Consider the following 13,233-nt stretch of genomic DNA (forward strand, 5'->3'; position numbering starts at 1 on the left):
TACACTTTCCTGCCCAGTGTTGCTTTCTTCTTAGATGTAGTCTCAGTTACAGCAGAGCAGATTGGTCTCTGTGGCGCAATCGGTTAGCGCGTTCGGCTGTTAACCGAAAAGTTGGTGGTTCAAGCACACCCAGGGAAGGTGCTTTTTGCATTTCTTAATCACATTAGAAAATGGCACTCTGATACATTATTATTTCCTCCAATTACACTGAAGAAAAAAATGTGTTCTGTTTTTTAGTTCAAAACAATACAAAACAAAAATCTTCTTACTGTTTGCCGAAACCAGGGATCGAACCAGAGACCTTTAAATCTTCAGACTAACGCTCTCCCAACTGAGCTATTTCGTAATATAATTAATTACATTTCTAAACAATCAGCTAGTAACATATATAATCTCAAAGCGCTATAATTTATTTCAGCTCTAATGAAAGACAAGTATCCTTGCGCATTATATCATCCTTGATTGCAAAATGTAATATTAATTAATTGCCTTCAGGGGTAACCAGCTAAATGGAAGAGAGAGAGAGAGAGAGAGAGAGAGAGAGAGAGAGAGAGAGAGAGAGAGAGAGAGAGAGAGAGAGAGAGAGAGAGTTTTAACAATCCTTTATTAAATAATATAACAGTACTACATTTTCGTTAGAATGCTAAAGGATTAAAAGAAAGTCTAAAAAAAACTATTAAAAAGCAGACTATGATTAAAAAAATAAATAAATAAGTAATAAATAAATTATTTGTTTTTATAAAATCACATTGAGCTCTCCCTCCTCACTGAGCGAGCAGACAGCCTCTCCCACACACCACCTCTCCTGGAAGCTCTGTAGGTCATTAAAAAGTTTAAAATAGGCAAAATCCACCTTTAACCTGCTAACCACTAGTACTCTGAAGAGTCTGACCACATCTGCCTGCCCTATACCTGTCCGCTTATTCCTTCTGGATATTAAAATGGCAACTTTGCCAAACCTAAAAGGAAATTTATCAGCACACAAGTATACTTGTGTTTTTGCCTATAGGGGACCCCAAAAATAAAAAGTGTCAGAGTAAAAACTGCTCCCAGCTGTTGCAGTCTCTCTTGCAGGAGGCTGAAGAGGGGCTTCAGTCTCCTACACTCGCTGTACATATGAAAAATGGTGTCTTCCTGCTGACAGAAATCACAGACCGAGCTGATTTCATAGTTGATTCTGTGCAGGAACCGGACTGTGGCCAGGATACCATGCAGGAGCCTCCACTGGAGATCTCCTGCTCTCTTGTCTAAGGGGGGTTTGTACAGCACCCTCCATTCTGGGGTCACCTCATCTCCCAGTGACAGATGAGTCCTCCATTTGGTATCTACCATCCCTCTCAGTTTGCTGCAATGGGTTGCCTTAATACACAGTTTATACATCTCTTTACTATTTAAATTTACAAAATCTATATTTTTGAGTTTTTGTAGTTTTAAGAGCATTCCTTTCTCTTCCTCCTCCCCCTCATCTTCTTTAATCTCTACTGGAGTTACCAATAACACAGGAAAAGCAGCACCCTGTCTCTGATCCCCCTGTTCCTCAGCCATCTCCTCTTTCAGAGCCTCACTGAGCTCTGGGGAGAGACAGCTCCTAACCTGACTCACCATCCTTTCCACCTGCCTCTCGCTGCGCCAGCCCAGCCTGGCAGCCAGCTCAGCCGCACTGAGCCAGCGAGAGAGTTCAGGGGTCATCAGGTGAGCCAGCCTGACTATTCCAGCCCTCAAAAAGCTGGTCTGCAGAGCCTGTGAATGAAGGCACTGCACTGCGAAGATGGGATTGAAAAGAATGGGCTCCTCTAGCAGCCTCTGGGCTGTCATTGAAGCTTCCTCTCTTCCCACCCTCACTGTTCTCCAAGTCTGTAAAACACTTTGATAAAAAGACGGCAGGTCAGAACTGTCCAGAGCACCGTGGTCAATTAAAAACAGGTCATATTTAAACCCCAGCCCTCCTACTTTACTTAAAAAAAAACAGACAAGCTGCTTCCAGTGAGCCCCCTCCCCAGTGTACAAGAGTCTCTGTACTGTTAATAAACGAAAAGCTGCCACCCTGCCTGTGATACTGACCAACCCCTGCCCCCCCTCATCCCGGGGGAGATAGAGCACAGCTGGCTTCAGCCAGTGATTCCCACCCCAGAAAAACTCTACAAGAAGTCTCTGCAGGCTGGTCACCAAGTCTCTAGGAGGATCCAGACAAACCAACCTATGCCATAGCATTGAGGCCACAAGATTGTTAATGACCAGGACCCTCCCTCTATAGGACAGCTGAGCCAGCAGCCCCCGCCACTGACCCAGTCGGCCTTTCACCTTCTCAATCAACCCCTCCCAATTCTGCTCCATGTAAGTATCAGTACCAAGGAACACGCCCAGCACCTTCATCCCTGTCCTACCCCACCTCAAAACCTGGGGCAAAACAGGAGGGCCACCCTCCTGCCAGCTCCCTGACAGGAAGGTATCACTCTTGGCCCAGTTAATTCTTGCGGATGATGCTCTCTGAAACATACTTAAACTCTGATGCAGTTCCTGGACGTCTCTTTTATTACTAATAAAAACAGTGATATCATCAGCATATGCTGACACCCTCACTATGGCAGGAGGGGCTGAGAAAGGCACCGTCCAGCCCGCCAGCTTGCTCCTCAACAGAGACAGCAGGGGCTCAATGGAGATGGAGTACAACATCCCAGACAGGCGGCAGCCCTGCCTGATTCCCCTGCACACTGAGAAGGGTTGACTCAGCCCACCGTTTATTTTTAAAACGCTAAAAACATTACTATATAAAAGTTTAATAAATTTAATAAACTGAGGGCCGAACCCAAAGGCTTCCAGGGTCTCAAAAAGGTAGTGGTGGTCGACGCGATCAAAAGCTTTCTCTTGATCCAAAGAGACCAGTCCCACATTAAAATCACCCTTCTTAGCTATCGATAAAAAATCCCGGATTAAAAAAATATTATCGAATATTGTTCTCCCAGGTACACAATAAGTCTGATCAGGGTGAATTATTTTATCCAAACAGTTCCTCAGTCTCATCGCTAAACTTCGAGAAAATATTTTTAAATTGGTACATAGCATTGAGACAGGTCTCCAGTTTTTAAGCATGCACAGGTCCCCTTTTTTGGGCAGCAGTGTGATGACGGCCCTGCGGCAGCTTAGAGGCAGCTCCCCTGCCTCCAGGCTCTCTTGCAGCACCAACAGCAAATCTGGCCCCAGCTCCTTCCAGAAGTGCTGATTAAACTCTACTGACAGTCCATCAATTCGATTTGGTGCTTTCCCTCTAGCCAGCTGCTTGACAGCAGTGGTCAACTCTTGAAGAGATAGTCCCATTTCCAGACTCTGCTGCTCCTCCAAGCTCAGACTGGGCAGTCTCTCCAGTAATGTATTGATATCAGTCTGGTTACATGACTCACTGCAATACAGGTCAGTGTAGAATTGCACCGCCGCATCATTAATCTCCTCCTGACCAGTCAACTCTCTACCGCAGGGCAGCCGAACACAGGACAACCGCTTCCTAAGTGCTCTCTTCTTCTCTAAACCAAAGAAGCAGCTTGTAGGAGCATCCATATCTCTCAGCTCAATAAATCGAGATCGCACTTGTGCCCCCCGCACCTTCTCCTCCAGCATGCTGCCCAAGCTTGTCTCCGCTCCACCAGGGTCTCCTTTGCAGCTGTGCTCTGCTCAGTCTCTAACTGTAGGATCTCTCTCTCTAGCTCTCTTATGACTGAGTTCAGTGACTTGGTTATGTCTAAGGTGTACTGCTGACAAAATAATTTAATTTGCGCTTTTCCTACATCCCACCACTGCCTCAGATTCTTAAATTGGCTTTTTTGTTCTTGCCATTTTAACCAAAAATCCTTAAACTGTTTTGTAAAATTAGTATTTTGCAATAATTTGGTGTTAAAATACCACTGAGATACCCTGTGTATTTCTTTACCTGTAATTGCTGTGATCAGAGTGCAATGATGGTCAGACAAACTGTTCGGTATTATTGTTGCTTGTGTGAATTTATTGAGGTGGTGTTTGAGTGCATATATCCTATCCAATCTTGCTCTAACTGTATACTGAGAAAGGCGGTGTGACCAGGTATACTGGCGAGTGGTGGGATGCAGACACCTCCAAACATCAACCAAGCCACTGAACTTTAAAATAGCAGCCAATTCTCTCGCTGAAGGAGGATGAGGTTCAATACTATTCCTATCCTTATTAAAATCTACTGTACAGTTAAAATCCCCTCCCACTATTAATATATCATCATCATGTACTGTTAAAAGAGTCTGCTTTAAAACATTCAGAAATACAATTCTATCCCTTCCTATATTTGGAGCATAAACATTAATAAAATCATAAACTACTGTATCTGTCCTATCCTAGTCCGCACTTTTACAAGCCTCCCTCTAATTATATCTTTAAAATCTAAAATGTCAACTTCCAAACCTGGTTGAAAAAGCACAGCCACCCCTGTGCTGTTATTTGTTCCATGGCTCAGCACACACTGCCCTCTCCATTCAGCAAGCCATTCTGCCTCATTCTCTCTGTCTGTGTGTGTCTCCTGTAAAAAAGCCACTCCCACCCTCTTCTGTTCTAAAAATTCAAATAACTGTGCTCTCTTAAAATCCTGCCAACAACCATTGACATTAAAAGAGATAAAATTAATTCTGTCCATGATGGCTAAAAAGTTTAAAAAGACTAAGAAAAAGCAAACAGTAAAAGATGTAAAATTCCTATAAAACCTATCCATTTTTCCAATAAATAAATAAATAAATAAATAAATAAATATTTATACTTTGGTTTTCTGATGTAACGTTTTCCTAACTGTTTGCATGAATTTCTTCAGTCTATACCTTTTTGGTTGATCTAATTCTTGTGTTGTAGCTTTCTTAAGGGCTATATGTGCAGAATTCAAAAACAATTTCAGATCTGGAAACGACTGTTTTATATCTACGCCTCTCCTACCTTTTGTTAAATCCAAAAACTCTCTTATTTTGCTTACTGAATACAGTTTTTTCCTGGTGGTTTGGCTGTCAGTAATGTCGGAGAACAGCGAAGAGTCCGAAACCTCGCCGCCGTCTACACCTCCCATCTCCCCCTCCTCATACTCCTCATCGCTGTCATTGACCGCCGCCGCTGATATTTTCAGCTGCTCCTCTCCCTTTAGCTCAGCTACTACCTGTTGCGAGTCAGACAGAGATGGATTCACAGCAGCGCCAAGTAGAGACTCAGCGCTGCGCTCCTCTCCCTCTGAACAGGGAGATACAGCAGCTCCAGGTAGAGACCCAGAGCCATCGTCACTCCTCCCCGGGTTCAAGTCAGGAGCCCCCGCGGCAGGAGATTCCACTCCCGCAGCGCCGTGGCTCCCAGACTCGAACCTCAGTCTCTTATCAGACCTGAGCCCAATCCCCTCACCATCCGCTCCTTCAGAGCTGACGGGCTGAGAGAGCCCCTGGTCCAATGAGACCGCTCCAGAGCTCCGCTCCGACACACTTTCATTTTCTTTAAGGTCTGTAGCTAATGTTTTTTATACTTTTTTTCTTTTTTCTTTCCATTTTATAAAAGCAATAAGTCACAGCCAAGGCGTTATTAGGTACGAGGTGCAGCCCAGTCTTTAATCTATTTTAATGCAACCATAAACTGTACTGCTTGTACCTGCTGTGCTCGACCCTGCCACAGCGTCATCTTCTTCAGTGGTCTCCCTAGGCTGAGTCGATGATTAACACTGGCATCCTGACCTCCCTCGCTCTCCCTACTACCAGCCGGCCTGCGGAACATGTCCATTGCCGTTTGTCTCTATTCTTTTCTGCCCCACCTTTTCTTTTTCTCTCCATTTTTTACACTGACACTCATCCACTAGTGATGTGCAGTTCACGAACGAATCGTTCTTTCCGGTTCAAATAAACCAACGTAAACAATCTTAATGCGATCTACATTGATTGGTTTTGTGTCATTGAATCAGTGAATCAAATGAAAGAAATGAATCGATTCACTAAACTGAACTGAATCAAATGACTCGACTCCAAAAAAGAATCAAACTGTCCATCGCTATCATCCACTATCAATACAAGAGGTTCAAACGAAAGACGAAATCTGGCTGACCAATCACGTTCTAAGAAAATCCGGGCAAGTCCAATCAGGGAGTGGCCACTCCTCGCCCCCCTTAGATATTGCGATATTGGATCTACCCAAGAGATGACTGGTGTGGTGATGAGTGCGCGCGCGTGAGCGCGAGACTGCCAAGTTAATAACAGCGTAATTCACAGTATGTAATGGGAAGAAAAAAAAATAAAAATTATGAATCAAATGTAGACCAGCGGCACACGCAGGTCCAAACAGACCGGCCTGCCGGGGATTCTCCCGCACTTCCCGATGGCCAGTCCGCACCTGCTCATCCTGGATGTGTTGCCTCAGTCTCAGGACGCTCTCTCTCTCTCTCTCTCACACACACACACACACACACACACACACACACACTCACACACACACACACACACACACACACACACACACACACACACACACACACACTAAAATTTTTAAAAAATGAGATACTACATATTAGGTTCAGCGCAGGATTAAATACAGTAAAATAGGGAACAGATAAGTGCAAGTTAAAGTACATTAAAGGCAGAGTGCTATATTGTCCAGAAGGGGAGCGTTGGGTTTTACAGGTCCTGTCTGAAGAGGTGTGTCTTGAGGAGGCGCCGGAAGGTGGTCAGGGACTGGGCAGTCCTGACATCCGGGTAGATTCAGAGTGCTAGCCATTACACCATGAAACCACCCATACAGGACCCCCATTGCAGAGACTCTCGTCAATGTTTCATCAAAACACCAAACAGAACTAACTGAACTACACTCTGTGACCACAAGAGGGAGAGAGAGAGAGAGAGTAATAAAATGATGCTCTTTAATCCAGAGCAGTGGTTCTTAACCTGGGGTCCTCAGAGACAGTCCAGGGGGTCCACAGGAAAAAAAAACTGAAAACTTTTCACTCAACGTTAGGAATGTGGAAAATCAAAATGTTTGCTTCTTGAATGTATTTGATTTCACAAAGTTTATGATGGATCTGTTAACCTGCAGGTCGGATTTTAATATTTTACAATTAATAACTATTTATACTGTGTAACAAGGCTAGATAATCACAGCTGTGGCTAAGATTGTAGATGTTGTAAATTGTAGATGTTTCTTCGAGGCAACAGAGGAATGTCTGATTCTGTTCACATTGTATACAGTATTGCAACAAAATTACTTATTGGTCATTGTCATATAGCAATTGCTATTGTAAAATGCGTGCATCGTTTATAGCTACAACGATATTGAAATAAATAATCTTACATTTTTTGGGTTGGCTTCAATCCGTTTCTTTTTTTACACTTGTCATTACATCATTCGTGGAGTAACAGTTGGTATATGCGGATCTACTTTTTGAAGAAATTGTAAACATACCTCGTCGAAATGTTTGCTATTTATTTTTATTTTTTTTTTGAATTTGCAAATGGCAGACTGCATTGCCAATAAAAAATAACTTTGCAAATCAGCTTCCCATATGGTCTAGCGGTTAGGATTCCTGGTTTTCACCCAGGTGGCCCGGGTTCGACTCCCGGTATGGGAATGTCTTTGTTATTGTCATTTTGTTACAGAACTGTGGTAATGTGTTTTCACTATGATAATAAAGCTACAGTTACTTGAAATAAATAAATAAATAAATATATATATATATATTCACATCAGCTCACATGTAAAATCCTGCACAGGTTGGGTGCCTCTCAACTCACATTAAGGTTGATACTGTATAAATGCATAACCAATCGTTCCAGATGGATGAGACCATTCATTTTTGGTTTCCGAATGGAGATGTGGGTTCAAATCCCACTGCTGACATTTGACTTTTACTTATTTTTAAAATGAATAAATGTGTTCATTTTATTATAAAAGATTTTCAAGGAAATCAACAGCTGATACCAAACTCTTGTCAGTACGCAATACCATTTTAAATTCTGCCTCGTCAAACAAGCTCGAGCCACAGCACACAGCACTGATGCATCGGGACACAGAGGTGGATTTTAAAGCGACTGAATCAACGAGCTGAGACTACTTTTTGAAGAAATTGAAAACATACTTCTAGTCGAAATATTTGCTATTTAGTTAATTAATTTATTTTTTGAATTTGCAAATGGCAGACTGCATTACCAATAAACTGAGACAATCTGTATTTATCATATCAAGCTGCGATGTAGACTATGAGAATCGCTGGCACAATCCAAGGGGAATTAGCTCAAATGGTAGAGCGCTCGCTTAGCATGCGAGAAGTAGCGGGATCGATGCCCGCATTCTCCAAATAGTTTTAACGTATCTGCGTATTTAGTCCCAACGCATTATGGAGATAAATACAAAGTGTGGCAATTCTTTGTAACAGAGATGCCCGCCCTACATGTGTATTTAAAAGGAGTCTCCTAATTTGTAATATTCCCCAGGCTGAAAAACTGCAGCGCGCCCTCCATCGTATACCTTCCGAGAAGCACAAAGGGAGATTTTTTTAATATATTTTTTTAGCAATGGAAGAGTTTGTGTTATTTGTGAATAAACATAAATGGTTTGAATACATGTAATTGTGATTACACTTTCCTGCCCAGTGTTGCTTTCTTCTTAGATGTAGTCTCAGTTACAGCAGAGCAGATTGGTCTCTGTGGCGCAATCGGTTAGCGCGTTCGGCTGTTAACCGAAAAGTTGGTGGTTCAAGCACACCCAGGGAAGGTGCTTTTTGCATTTCTTAATCACATTAGAAAATGGCACTCTGATACATTATTATTTCCTCCAATTACACTGAAGAAAAAAATGTGTTCTGTTTTTTAGTTCAAAACAATACAAAACAAAAATCTTCTTACTGTTTGCCGAAACCAGGGATCGAACCAGAGACCTTTAAATCTTCAGTCTAACGCTCTCCCAACTGAGCTATTTCGCAATATAATTAATTACATTTCTAAACAATCAGCTAGTAACATATATAATCTCAAAGCGCTATAATTTATTTCAGCTCTAATGAAAGACAAGTATCCTTGCGCATTATATCATCCTTGATTGCAAAATGTAATATTAATTAATTGCCTTCAGGGGTAACCAGCTAAATGGAAGAGAGAGAGAGAGAGAGAGAGAGAGAGAGAGAGAGAGAGAGAGAGAGAGAGAGAGAGAGAGAGAGAGAGAGAGAGAGAGAGAGAGAGAGAGAGAGAGAGAGTTTTAACAATCCTTTATTAAATAATATAACAGTACTACATTTTCGTTAGAATGCTAAAGGATTAAAAGAAAGTCTAAAAAAACTATTAAAAAGCAGACTATGATTAAAAAAATAAATAAATAAGTAATAAATAAATTATTTGTTTTTATAAAATCACATTGAGCTCTCCCTCCTCACTGAGCGAGCAGACAGCCTCTCCCACACACCACCTCTCCTGGAAGCTCTGTAGGTCATTAAAAAGTTTAAAATAGGCAAAATCCACCTTTAACCTGCTAACCACTAGTACTCTGAAGAGTCTGACCACATCTGCCTGCCCTATACCTGTCCGCTTATTCCTTCTGGATATTAAAATGGCAACTTTGCCAAACCTAAAAGGAAATTTATCAGCACACAAGTATACTTGTGTTTTTGCCTATAGGGGACCCCAAAAATAAAAAGTGTCAGAGTAAAAACTGCTCCCAGCTGTTGCAGTCTCTCTTGCAGGAGGCTGAAGAGGGGCTTCAGTCTCCTACACTCGCTGTACATATGAAAAATGGTGTCTTCCTGCTGACAGAAATCACAGACCGAGCTGATTTCATAGTTGATTCTGTGCAGGAACCGGCCTGTGGCCAGGATACCATGCAGGAGCCTCCACTGGAGATCTCCTGCTCTCTTGTCTAAGGGGGGTTTGTACAGCACCCTCCATTCTGGGGTCACCTCATCTCCCAGTGACAGATGAGTCCTCCATTTGGTATCTACCATCCCTCTCAGTTTGCTGCAATGGGTTGCCTTAATACACAGTTTATACATCTCTTTACTATTTAAATTTACAAAATCTATATTTTTGAGTTTTTGTAGTTTTAAGAGCATTCCTTTCTCTTCCTCCTCCCCCTCATCTTCTTTAATCTCTACTGGAGTTACCAATAACACAGGAAAAGCAGCACCCTGTCTCTGATCCCCCTGTTCCTCAGCCATCTCCTCTTTCAGAGCCTCACTGAGCTCCGGGGAGAGACAGCTCCTAACCTGACTCACCATCCTTTCCACCTGCCTCTCGCTGCGCCAGCCCAGCCTGGCAGCCAGCTCAGCCGCACTGAGCCAGCGAGAGAGTTCAGGGGTCATCAGGTGAGCCAGCCTGACTATTCCAGCCCTCAAAAAGCTGGTCTGCAGAGCCTGTGAATGAAGGCACTGCACTGCGAAGATGGGATTGAAAAGAATGGGCTCCTCTAGCAGCCTCTGGGCTGTCATTGAAGCTTCCTCTCTTCCCACCCTCACTGTTCTCCAAGTCTGTAAAACACTTTGATAAAAAGACGGCAGGTCAGAACTGTCCAGAGCACCGTGGTCAATTAAAAACAGGTCATATTTAAACCCCAGCCCTCCTACTTTACTTAAAAAAAACAGACAAGCTGCTTCCAGTGAGCCCCCTCCCCAGTGTACAAGAGTCTCTGTACTGTTAATAAACGAAAAGCTGCCACCCTGCCTGTGATACTGACCAACCCCTGCCCCCCCTCATCCCGGGGGAGATAGAGCACAGCTGGCTTCAGCCAGTGATTCCCACCCCAGAAAAACTCTACAAGAAGTCTCTGCAGGCTGGTCACCAAGTCTCTAGGAGGATCCAGACAAACCAACCTATGCCATAGCATTGAGGCCACAAGATTGTTAATGACCAGGACCCTCCCTCTATAGGACAGCTGAGCCAGCAGCCCCCGCCACTGACCCAGTCGGCCTTTCACCTTCTCAATCAACCCCTCCCAATTCTGCTCCATGTAAGTATCAGTACCAAGGAACACGCCCAGCACCTTCATCCCTGTCCTACCCCACCTCAAAACCTGGGGCAAAACAGGAGGGCCACCCTCCTGCCAGCTCCCTGACAGGAAGGTATCACTCTTGGCCCAGTTAATTCTTGCGGATGATGCTCTCTGAAACATACTTAAACTCTGATGCAGTTCCTGGACGTCTCTTTTATTACTAATAAAAACAGTGATATCATCAGCATATGCTGACACCCTCACTATAGCAGGAGGGGCTGAGAAAGGCACCGTCCAGCCCGCCAGCTTGCTCCTCAACAGAGACAGCAGGGGCTCAATGGAGATGGAGTACAACATCCCAGACAGGCGGCAGCCCTGCCTGATTCCCCTGCACACTGAGAAGGGTTGACTCAGCCCACCGTTTATTTTTAAAACGCTAAAAACATTACTATATAAAAGTTTAATAAATTTAATAAACTGAGGGCCGAACCCAAAGGCTTCCAGGGTCTCAAAAAGGTAGTGGTGGTCGACGCGATCAAAAGCTTTCTCTTGATCCAAAGAGACCAGTCCCACATTAAAATCACCCTTCTTAGCTATCGATAAAAAATCCCGGATTAAAAAAATATTATCGAATATTGTTCTCCCAGGTACACAATAAGTCTGATCAGGGTGAATTATTTTATCCAAACAGTTCCTCAGTCTCATCGCTAAACTTCGAGAAAATATTTTTAAATTGGTACATAGCATTGAGACAGGTCTCCAGTTTTTAAGCATGCACAGGTCCCCTTTTTTGGGCAGCAGTGTGATGACGGCCCTGCGGCAGCTTAGAGGCAGCTCCCCTGCCTCCAGGCTCTCTTGCAGCACCAACAGCAAATCTGGCCCCAGCTCCTTCCAGAAGTGCTGATTAAACTCTACTGACAGTCCATCAATTCGATTTGGTGCTTTCCCTCTAGCCAGCTGCTTGACAGCAGTGGTCAACTCTTGAAGAGATAGTCCCATTTCCAGACTCTGCTGCTCCTCCAAGCTCAGACTGGGCAGTCTCTCCAGTAATGTATTGATATCAGTCTGGTTACATGACTCACTGCAATACAGGTCAGTGTAGAATTGCACCGCCGCATCATTAATCTCCTCCTGACCAGTCAACTCTCTACCGCAGGGCAGCCGAACACAGGACAACCGCTTCCTAAGTGCTCTCTTCTTCTCTAAACCAAAGAAGCAGCTTGTAGGAGCATCCATATCTCTCAGCTCAATAAATCGAGATCGCACTTGTGCCCCCCGCACCTTCTCCTCCAGCATGCTGCCCAAGCTTGTCTCCGCTCCACCAGGGTCTCCTTTGCAGCTGTGCTCTGCTCAGTCTCTAACTGTAGGATCTCTCTCTCTAGCTCTCTTATGACTGAGTTCAGTGACTTGGTTATGTCTAAGGTGTACTGCTGACAAAATAATTTAATTTGCGCTTTTCCTACATCCCACCACTGCCTCAGATTCTTAAATTGGCTTTTTTGTTCTTGCCATTTTAACCAAAAATCCTTAAACTGTTTTGTAAAATTAGTATTTTGCAATAATTTGGTGTTAAAATACCACTGAGATACCCTGTGTATTTCTTTACCTGTAATTGCTGTGATCAGAGTGCAATGATGGTCAGACAAACTGTTCGGTATTATTGTTGCTTGTGTGAATTTATTGAGGTGGTGTTTGAGTGCATATATCCTATCCAATCTTGCTCTAACTGTATACTGAGAAAGGCGGTGTGACCAGGTATACTGGCGAGTGGTGGGATGCAGACACCTCCAAACATCAACCAAGCCACTGAACTTTAAAATAGCAGCCAATTCTCTCGCTGAAGGAGGATGAGGTTCAATACTATTCCTATCCTTATTAAAATCTACTGTACAGTTAAAATCCCCTCCCACTATTAATATATCATCATCATGTACTGTTAAAAGAGTCTGCTTTAAAACATTCAGAAATACAATTCTATCCCTTCCTATATTTGGAGCATAAACATTAATAAAATCATAAACTACTGTATCTGTCCTATCCTAGTCCGCACTTTTACAAGCCTCCCTCTAATTATATCTTTAAAATCTAAAATGTCAACTTCCAAACCTGGTTGAAAAAGCACAGCCACCCCTGTGCTGTTATTTGTTCCATGGCTCAGCACACACTGCCCTCTCCATTCAGCAAGCCATTCTGCCTCATTCTCTCTGTCTGTGTGTGTCTCCTGTAAAAAAGCCACTCCCACCCTCTTCTGTTCTAAAAATTCAAATAACTGTGCTCTCTTAAAATCCTGCCAACAAC

At 43.3% G+C, this 13,233-nt stretch overlaps 1 non-coding gene across 1 annotated transcript; it reads left to right on the forward strand.

The window, feature by feature from the left end:
- Positions 1-7,519: 7,519 nt before the first annotated feature.
- Positions 7,520-7,591, forward strand: trnae-uuc (transfer RNA glutamic acid (anticodon UUC)). The gene has a single exon. It is a non-coding gene; the product is annotated as a tRNA-Glu (tRNA).
- The last annotated feature ends 5,642 nt before the right edge of the window (positions 7,592-13,233 follow it).

Source organism: Acipenser ruthenus, chromosome 55, assembly GCF_902713425.1.
Source record: "Acipenser ruthenus chromosome 55, fAciRut3.2 maternal haplotype, whole genome shotgun sequence".
Lineage (NCBI taxonomy): Eukaryota > Metazoa > Chordata > Actinopteri > Acipenseriformes > Acipenseridae > Acipenser > Acipenser ruthenus.